This window comes from Notolabrus celidotus, chromosome 10, assembly GCF_009762535.1.
Source record: "Notolabrus celidotus isolate fNotCel1 chromosome 10, fNotCel1.pri, whole genome shotgun sequence".
Taxonomy (NCBI): domain Eukaryota; kingdom Metazoa; phylum Chordata; class Actinopteri; order Labriformes; family Labridae; genus Notolabrus; species Notolabrus celidotus.
The window spans coordinates 36,897,882-36,908,076 of record NC_048281.1 but is presented as its reverse complement, the minus strand read 5'-3'; the positions used below and the strand labels follow the sequence as shown (position 1 = coordinate 36,908,076).

Here is a 10,195-nt window from a genome sequence, read left to right as displayed (position 1 = left end):
AGGACCAGACTCATGTTAGACACACATCTGCTGAGACCGTGTTGGAGAGAGGGATAGAGGGAGATGAAGAGAGAGAGAGATGATAGTGGGGAGACGGATAGTAGTAGTTGTAGCAGCTGGAGTCTGGACCACGTCCACAGCAGCAGAGATCCAGAGGAACCTACGAGACAAGGGAGCTCAGGGACTCCAGAAAGGTCTAAGAAAAGAGAGAAGAGAGGGAGACCAGAAGAAAGAAAAAGAGGAGAAGAAATGGTGAAGGAAAGGATAGAGGGAAAGGGCGGGAGAAGAAGAGGAGACATAAAGGATGAAGAAACATGGAGAGAACTAAGAGGGAAAGAAAAGAAGGAAGAGAGAAGAACAGAGAGAAGTGAAGAAAGAAAAGAAAGAAGGACAGAAAGTAAGAAGGATGGAAAGAAAGAAAGAAAGGATGAATAACAGACTCCAAAAAAGGAATCTACAGCAGAGATCCAGAGGAACCTACGAGACAAGGGAGCTCAGGGACTCCAGAAAGGTCTATGGTTAGTAACTTTAATGGGACAGGAAGAGTTAAAGTGAGAGACAGGCAGAGAGAGGAGAGAGAGGGAAAGACAGGATCCCAGTGTGTCAGTCTAAGCCTATAGCAGCATAACTAAGACCTGGTCCAAGCCTGATCCAGCTCTAACTATAAGCTTTATCAAAAAGGAAAGTTTGAAGCCTACTCTTAAAAGTAGAGAGGGTGTCTGCCTCCCGGACCCTGACTGGTAGATGATTCCAAAGGAGAGGGGCCTGAGAACTGAAGGCTCGACCTCCCATACTACTTTAGAAGAGAGGATGATTTACTGTTTCTATAAAAATCACCTCAGATTTAGATTTGTGAATATTAGTGAAAGCTTCATCCTGAAATATCCTCACAATAAAAGATGGATAATAAGAGTATGGAGGATTCAGTCGGCTTCTTATTCACATATTTAGATTACATGATGATGGAGTAATGTTGCATCGTGGTTCTGATCCTTCAAAATAAAGCGTCTGTTTTTGAGTTGATTAATCAGGGTTGTATGTAAAGATTTCACAATATAACTGAGCGTCTTTACTGTTTCAAATCAGATTTCAGAGTCTCATTCTGAGTGACACAATGGAGGGGTGAGGCCATTGTTTTCAGGTTTTAAAGCCTCCGTTTTGGCAGGCCATGTTGTTCCATAACACTGTTTAATAAGGCCTGTTGGGCAACAGAGGAGTCATAACTCTGCTGGGAAGGAGAACTGCAGCGTCACTCACATGAGGAGGAGATGTCCTCACAGTTAGGAGATATTTACCAGGATAAGAAAACTCAAATTACTTCTGTACAACTTTCACTGCCTCTCTGTGTGCGTCTGTTTAAAGACAACCCGAGCTGTGACATTATCTGACGTCCTAAAAACAACGACCCACGCCCGAGCACAAATATAAACATGAGCAGGAGCGATGGTCCACGGAGACGTTAGGAAACTCTGAGTGAAGGATGCATCCATCAGAGCGTGATATTTATAGTGTGAACAGATTAACTAATAATCAAAGACGTTTATTACTCTGCAGAGTTATTCAGAGAGGGCAGATGGTCAACCACAGCCTGTGTTGAAATGGTTCCTAATACTTTCCTGTGAAATAATAAGTTTCAACACCATGAGGAAGTATTTCACATGACGCTTCAGATTCTGAGTCCTGAAATAAGACCATAGTGTAAGGTGGCATGTCAACACCGCAGAGCTCCAACTGAACTGAGTCTGTTTGAGGAAGGATGGATGAGTCAAAGACAGGATTAGAATTAGCTTCATGGCAACGGATCAAGGAGGGGACAGATAGTTCTGCTTCAGATGGTCGAAGGGAAACATGTTCCTCCATCAGTCCGTCCTGATGATTATTACACTTTAACCTCACGTCTCTCTCTGAGTCCATAAAAGTCCCTCAGTTATCCAAACCAACGCTCTCCAGGTACAAACTGGTTCCTCTTTTCAGAATGAGTTAGCATCTCATGTTTGGGGGTTCTCTGTTTGTTACTGCATCATCAGCACTCTGTGATATCAGGAACTGGATGTTGAGTCAATGTTTCCCAGAAGCTCCCCAGCAGAGTCCGACCTCCATCCTTCACAGAGAGAGAGGAAGCAGAAACAGTTATCTATTTTTACAGTCTCTGCTGAAGTGTAAGTGAGTTTGCTCAGCTCAGAGATTCTTCAGGACAAAAAAAGAGAAACTGCAGAAGAAGAACTTTCAGAACGGTGACCCAGAATGAGGTCTCTGTGCCTCTTGGAGTGAAGTCTGGAATAAAGGTCTGCAAAGAGACAAAATCAAAATCTGAGATCTCTGAGATTTGAGTTTGTTAACCTGTCATTTGCATTTTGTGAGCTAAGCTAGCATATTAGCCGTCTGATGCTCTGTTTATAATAACACACTTTTGCTCTGTGGAGCCTAACGTCGTGTTCACACCAGACGTGATTACAATCACTTGCTCACGTATTTGAACGCCAGAATGTTTTGTGTTTGCTCGCTATAACTCACTCCATTCCTGTACGTGTGACCATAGTCTCATCAGAGAGGACGCTTCCTCTTCAGTCAAAGTGTTCTTGATGGAAACGTCTCTGATCTCAGGCAGAACACAACGTTTCAGACTGAACTCAGACTTCAATGTTCAGACATGTTTGATTCTAGTCCCCTCAGACAGCTGTAAAATAACCTCTAAAACAACTCTAAATCTGACCTACAACACACACACACACACACACACACACACACACACACACACACACACACACAGAGATAATAATGGTGGTCAAAAGGAGGTCCTGTGTTATGATCATATCCTGTATAATAAATGGACCCCTCTGTTCCTGAAGCTGATCATCGGCGGCAGCCATATTGGAAAGTCTGAACTCAACCTAACTTCTGTGGAGCTAGTGTGAGGTAAAGAGGCGGGGCTTTAGCCTCCTCGCTAACAGCTACAGTGTTCCTGCCTGTCAATCAAGTCAGCCACGCCCATATTTGGGCAAAACTTGTCAGTTTAATATCTTTAAAAATAACAAGTTATAATAAATTCACCCGTTCAGTGTGTGCTGAGAGAGAAATGAGCTCTTCAGACCTGAACTGTTTTTTGATCCAGGCTGTAAACATGTTTATTTAAAGATCATCTCTTTGAATGGGTGTGTATGTGGTGTCCTGTGTCTCTGCAGCCAGCCTCTAGTGGACACTTGAGGAACTGCAGTTTTTAACACTTCTGCATTGGCTTCATCTTTTAAGACGAGAGGTTAGCATGTACGCCAAGATGAGAGGCTGGTGATGCTTAATGAGTTAGTCCTTGAGTCTAATCTTTAAATTGACTCTGCATGTAACTCACTCGTGCTAATTATATTATTCACATGAGTTTATTTTTATAAGCTTTATTTTGACACACTCACTTTGATTTTAAATTGCACTATAGCAAAGCTTTTGCACTGTTTTAAAACTGTATTTTATTATTTTTATTAGCTTAATCTTTTTATTCTAGCTTATCTTTTTCTAGCTTTCCTGTGTTTATCAGTTGTTGTTGCTGCTAGGGTCTGAGAGAGAAACATAATATCAAATCCTCTGTATGTCTGGTGCACACTGCAGTTTTTGACGATAAAGAAGACTTTGAACTTTTTGAATTTTGGGGGTTTTCCACCTTTATTTATAGAGTAGGGGAGAGTGGATAGGTCCAGAAGACGGGTAAGGGTCTGCAGGCTTGAATCAAACCCGGTCTCTCCTCTACAGAGGCAAGCAGCTTAACCATTAGACTGTGTCTGTGCCCTTAGTCCTGTTTGTTTTGAACACAAGTGATGCATCCAACTCTTTTTATCATGATCTTTTAAAGTTTTGCAGTTAAGCTGATTAATTATGGTTCTGTTCTTTGCGTGGGTTCTTCCTACATTTTGTTCTCCTGCTGGTTCTTTGTCTCTCCGTCCTGACTCACGACTTCACATCCAGCTGATTGCTCCATACCTTTATGAATTCAGACCGCTCTCTCCTGTGTGCAGCTCGCTCAGCGGTGCAGTCAGACGAGTCCTCCTCTCTGCGTCTCTGTATGTGGTCTTGTGGTCTACCTGCAGAGCCCTCGGGCTGAGCTGTGGACTCTCTGTGGTGTTTTTGAGGCCGTGCACCACCTCGGCTCTTTTTCTGAGAAGCATCAAAGTCAGAAGACACACACCACTGCTGAAGCTAAACTCTGAATGCATGTTGGGATCAGCTGCTTGGGATGTTAGCTTGTTGTGGTGTGGCTGGTCTGCACATGGCGGGTCAATGAGCAGCGTTTATGTTCTGATGTACCCATGAGCCAAACAGGCAGGGAGCACATGAGTGTGTGCTTGTCCCAACAACAGAGTGGGTTTTGTTTCAGCCGTCAGCTTCTGATCATATGAGCGCTGCTAATGATCTTATGCCAGGAAGGATTGAAGTCTGTGCATGTGACCTCATGTGTTTGACCAGGCACACACACACACACACACACACACACACACACACACACACACACACAAAAACACACACACACACACACAAACACACACACACACACACACACACACACACACAAAAACACACATCCATGTGACAGATGACATCATGCACTCTGCAACTCCTTAAACACACACTTACATATTTAACTGTTACACACACCGTCTCCACTCCCTCAGTGTGTGTGTGTGTGTGTGTGTGTGTGTGTGTGTGTGTGTGTGTGTGTGTGTGTGTGTGTGTGTGTGTGTGTGTGTGTGTGCTGTTAAAGGTCAGACATGACTGAGGCATGATTGAATCTGTCTCGGGTGAGTCTGACGTAATGAGCTGTGATTATTTAATGAAATGTCACCAGTTTTTTTCCTGAGTCAGCAAATCCAAATCCAGAGCCCGTCACTGAAGGAGAGAAGTAAAAACAGAGAGAAGGAGGAGAGGAAGAGACAGAGGAGAGAGAGAGAGATGATCATGATGTGTTCAAGTATCGCCGCCTGTCAGTTATTTTTAGGTCACACACACATCCAGCCGGCTCAGCGTGATACAAAAACACACACTGGTGCCACCTGCTGACTGCACACTCGGTGTGTAGACAGCTGCCAGGTGTGTGTGTGTGTGTGTGTGTGTGTGTGTTTGAAGTTGTTTGATGTGGAGCTGGGCTAACAGTTTCCACCTGCCTGCAGTATTTGTGCTAAGCTAAGCGGTGGTGGATCTGAATAAAGAGGCCACAAACATGAACTTTTCCTCACACACTGATCTGAGTGAAACAACAAACAGGAGCGTTCCCCTGAGAGATGCACGCTCCTTTAAAAGCAGAGATTTAGACTCAGGTTGTTCCAAAGCTGAGGGAGCGCTGTCAGCAGTTATAGGAGCATCATCCACCTCTCTGTCTGCTCATGTGTGATAACAAATGTTCTCTCTCTGTGTCTGCAGGGTGACTGAACGTACCCACTCTGTGCACCTCTCTGTGTGGAGCTGGACTGAGCAGCGTTAGAGACCAAAGGTAAACAGAACCAATGATCTCTCATGCCTCACTGTCACTTCATCTGAACATACTCATCTTTGCTCCACACCGTTGGTTCCCAGAATCCTTCACTCCATGCATGACCTGAAGGGTTTTCTTTTGCACTGGTCTGGGCAGAAAGCCGGGTCATGAAGAATATGGATTTCCAAAAACTGTCCCTCCTTCTTTGCACCGAGTCCTGCAGTCAAACCCGTCCAACACATTTAGAATGGACTGGAACGCTGAACAAATCCTGGCTTTACTGTCAAAGATTAGCGGCCAACCTCGCCGAGGCTTTTGTTGCAGAACTGGAGCGGATTCCTGAAGGCCGAAATCTGGTTTAAGTCCTGTACCAAGAAGAATAGAGGCTGTTAGAGCAGCTACTGCGAGTACTCTGTGATTACACCAGTCATGTAGATTAACTCCCTGTGATGGAGCTCCTTACACTTCAGCTGCTGCAGATTCTGCAGGATACGTCGGTACATTGTTATGTAGCTCATGTTTAAAAACACAAACTATATAAGTTGGGATTTAAATGCATCTTTACTAAATAGCAATTTTATTTATAAAGCACATTTCATTACACGTAAGTTCAATGTGCTTTACATGGGGAATTAAAAACATAAAGACATTTTTCAAATAGAATAAATAAAAACAGAAAAACAATAGATACACCCAACACACCTCAGACACAGCAATCAAACACACAGCAAGTGTAGCTGCACATGCATCCAGTATCAACAGTCCTCATATCATTCATACGCTTCAGAAAGTAAATATGTTTTCAGTCTTTTGTTAAAAGTGGAGACAGTAGTGATGGACCTGAGGTCAGCAGGCTGTTTGTTCCAAAAAGATGGACCACAGTAACTAAAGGCCCCTTCACCAGACCTACATTACACCCCGGGTACATTTAAAAGACTTCCACCTGCTGACCTCAGGATCCTGGTCAGCAGGTGGAAGTCTATAGACATCAAGCGGCAACCTCCGGTCTAAAAACATGAGTCCAATGAGGAAGTGCTAAAAACTGCAGTTCATGGAGGATCCGCTAGAGGCTGGCTCTGGAAGTACCAGAAACCACATACACACCAATTCAAAGAGCCGATCTTTACAGCAGAGATAAACATGTTTACAGTCTGGTTCAAAAGACCAGTGGAGTCTGGATAGATCATGTCTCCATCGACACACACTGTGAGGGGGGGGACTTTTTCTAATGCAGCAATTTTGAAGATATTGAGATTACCAGTCTTCCAATGAGAGGCACATGACTTGATTGAAAGGCGGGAACACTGTAGCTGTTGGCGAGGAGGCTCAAAGCCCCGCCTCTTTACGTCACAATCGCTCCACAGCAGCAATATGGCCGCCGATCGGCCTCAAAACAGAGCTTCAGAAACAGACGGGTGACGTCACGGAGACTACTTCCATATTTATACAGTCTGTGATAGACACTGAAGGCTGATTCATCAGGAGGGGCTGTGGGGTTACCTGAGGTCAGATGTGTAAAGTATGGATTCAGTTACTAAAGCCACGTGTTGTAATGTTTCCAAACAGCTTCATGATCAAACATCAGTTCACCTTCAGTTAAGACGACTACCTCCTCGACTCTCATCATTACGAGTGTTTCCAGACGTTACCCCCCGGCTCTAACGTTATTAACCCGTCTGGAGAGGCTTTAGCTGACATCTTCATTCCTCCTGTGATTTGTTGTAACCTCAGAGCGTTGGTACAGCGTCCAACATGTCTCTCTTCATGTCCTGCGTGTCACTTCTTCTGTTTGGGTCCATAAATATTAAACCAACACTGAAGCGATGGTTAGAAAGCTGTGCAGAGGTTTCCAGAGTAAATGTTCTGGTCGTGACTGGAGGACAATGAATCACTGCAGACCTCTTACAGGGTTCTGTTTTGGTGCTGCTTGTGTTTCATCCCTCTGCAGCTCAGTGGAAAACTTGATGTCTTTGTGGTCAGACGCTCCGACGTTTAACCACGGCCAACTGTTGAGCTCCAGAATTATAAACCTGCGGTCAGCGCACACGGGTCCTGGGATACTTACAGCAGAGGTGGTGTCAGTGATGCAGGAGGCTGCGGGGGGTTGGTATTAATAGTGGACAGAGACACGAGACCCTTTGATGTGTTGTATTTTGAGCCCAGTCGCCTCGTGCCGGACGGTCCCCATGAGTAAAAGTTTAAATCCCAATGCTTCAGAATGAGTTCTTAAATCTGATTTACATCAGGGTCTGCCACTTTAGTACAAACAGGCTTTTTAGAGGATTCAGAGAAACTTAAAGAGCTTTATTTCAGAGTAAATCTGTCGTCATGAATTATCTATAAAACTGAAGATGTGCCTTCGGATGGAAAACTCTGAAGTCAGAGGGGTTCTGCTATTAGAGCGTTTCTTAATGGTCACAAAACGCTTCATTTGATTATAAAAATACTTTCTGCACGTGGATTTCTTTGGAGAAAAACACCCGAACACACTGACTGAGGATAAACAAAGTCTGCCTCACAGTTTGGACGTTCCTTTAGGACGACCTTCTGTCCAAGTTTAAGTCACAAAACTGATAACAGAGAAAAACAAAGCATCCTCTTCTCATGTGTTTACACAGAGCATTTATCAGTGTGTCAGCTCATCAATCAAGCTTTATTTATTAAGCACCTTTCAGACAAATCAAATGCAACCCAAAGAGCTTTACAACGACTGGAAACAAGAAGCAGAAATAAAATAATGACAGAAAGAAATATTAAAAAACAAAAATGGATTTTAAATAGAGACTAATGCAACAATAAAATATGTGTAATTAAAATAAATTAAAGCATCAAATTAATTTTAAAGCTGCTGTGAGGAACTTTTGTTTTGTATCGATTCTGGCGCCCCCTTGTGGACAAAGTGATACCTCTTATCTCTTGTCCTATACATACAAAATTAGTGTTTTCAACAAAAACTTAATCCTGTTGTCTTTTAACAGTTAACTTTATCAGGTAATGTGATTATTTTCCATGAAAACAGTCAAATAAAGGCTGTTTCTGAAGCAAGATGTCCATCATCTGGTCTGACACCTACCCCCCTCAGGACGGCTTCAAGCATTAAAAATGACAACAGAGAAGGTGTCAGTGTTGCTGCTGATGGTCTTGTTTGCTATTGAAGGTCATAAAGAGGCATCAGGATCATTTTCAGTCTGTTTCTCAGCCAGTTCAAAACTCCTCACTGTGCCTTTAATAATATAAATAGTTAAAATAAATGAATTTAAAAAGGTAAGGATAAGAGTTAAAAATGAAATTAAGGCTAATAATGTCAATAACACTGAGTAGATCAATTAAAGTAAATAAATGAATGAATAGATAAATAAGATAAACAGTTAAAATTAATCAAATAATAAAGCAACATTAAATCAATATAACAGTAAAAAGTAAAGTAATAAATTGTAAAACCCGACATAAAGACTGAATAAATACATTTTTACTTTATGTTTAAAAGTCTGAATATCAGCTCCCCTCAGATCCTCCAGCAGGATGTTCCATCGTCTCGGAGCGTTGAGGCTGAAAGAGGCGTCACTGAATGTTTCTGTTCTCCTCTGAGGAACAGCTGAAAGAGAGGAGGAGGATCTGAGAGGCCTTGGTTCAGACTCTAGAAGCATCTCTGAGATGTAGTCAGGTGTGAGGCCGTGCAGCGCCTTAAAAACCAGTAACATCATTTTAAAAACAATAAGAAAAGAAACAAGCAGCCAGTGTAAAGACCTTAAAACAGGCATAATGTGAGCTCTCCTCTGGTCCTCGTTAAAACTCCTGCTGATGTATTTTGTATTAACTGCAGTTTGTTAATTGTGTTCTTTGGTAGAACAGACAGGAGAGCATTACAGTAATCTATCCTGTTAGTAATAACAGCATGCGTTAGTCTCTCTGTTGCTCAGCTGAAGAGATGTGATGTGTGTGTGTTTGTATTTGTGTCAGTGTGTGCAGAGAGGTTTGGGAACACGTACAGTACATGGGAGCGTTGGTCTCTCCCTGAAGATCAGACGGTGGATCCAGGATCTTGCAGGGAGTGTATGGGAGCAGGGGATGCTGCCCTGTTATCAGCTTGCTCTGGTTATAGCTGCACACAGCTGCAGATCCCACCTCGCTCAGAGCTGCACGGATGATCATATCAAAGTGGAGCATGTGCACAAAAATCTGCACTCTATATATACACACAGTGTGTGGTTGTGGTCTTTCTGTGAGGGAGTGGCTCGTGTGCCTGCACGTTTATTATAAGGGGCTGTTTGGGTTTGGCAGCGTAGGTAGGGTAAACATATATAGAGAGATGTCTCATCATGAGAGTGTGAGCTCAGCGGAAATCCACTGAACAGCAGCACAGAGTGTTTCTGTCACTCATCGTCTTTAAGAACACCAGAGTATCATAAAGCTGGGGCTCTGCTCCAGGGAGAAACACATCTTTAAACAACATAGGATTTAGGGAACATAGGGTTCATAGAGCATAAGGTGCAACACAAAGACTTTAGGGAACATTGTACTTGTAAGTGAGGGAACGGAGGACAGAAGAAACTTAAGGCTGAGGGAACTTGAAATTGGATTAGGGAACCTAGAGTTTAACATAGGAACATAGTGTTTAGGGAACAAATGGTTGAGGGAGCATGAGGTTGAGGGAACATAGGGCTGAAGGAACATAGTGTTTAGGGAACATAGGGCTTGACATATGGTTAGGGAACCTAGAGCTGAGGGAACAGTGTTTGG

The 10,195-nt window shown here is 43.1% G+C and overlaps 1 protein-coding gene across 1 annotated transcript in view; it reads left to right on the top strand.

The window, feature by feature from the left end:
* Positions 1–5,403: 5,403 nt before the first annotated feature.
* The window catches only part of LOC117820350 (ras-associated and pleckstrin homology domains-containing protein 1-like), a 44,796-nt gene continuing 40,004 nt past the window's right edge, over positions 5,404–10,195 (top strand). The window contains exon 1 of the mRNA XM_034694082.1: positions 5,404–5,473. The gene's annotated coding sequence lies outside the window, so the exon portion shown is untranslated. The remainder of the gene's footprint in view (positions 5,474–10,195) is intronic.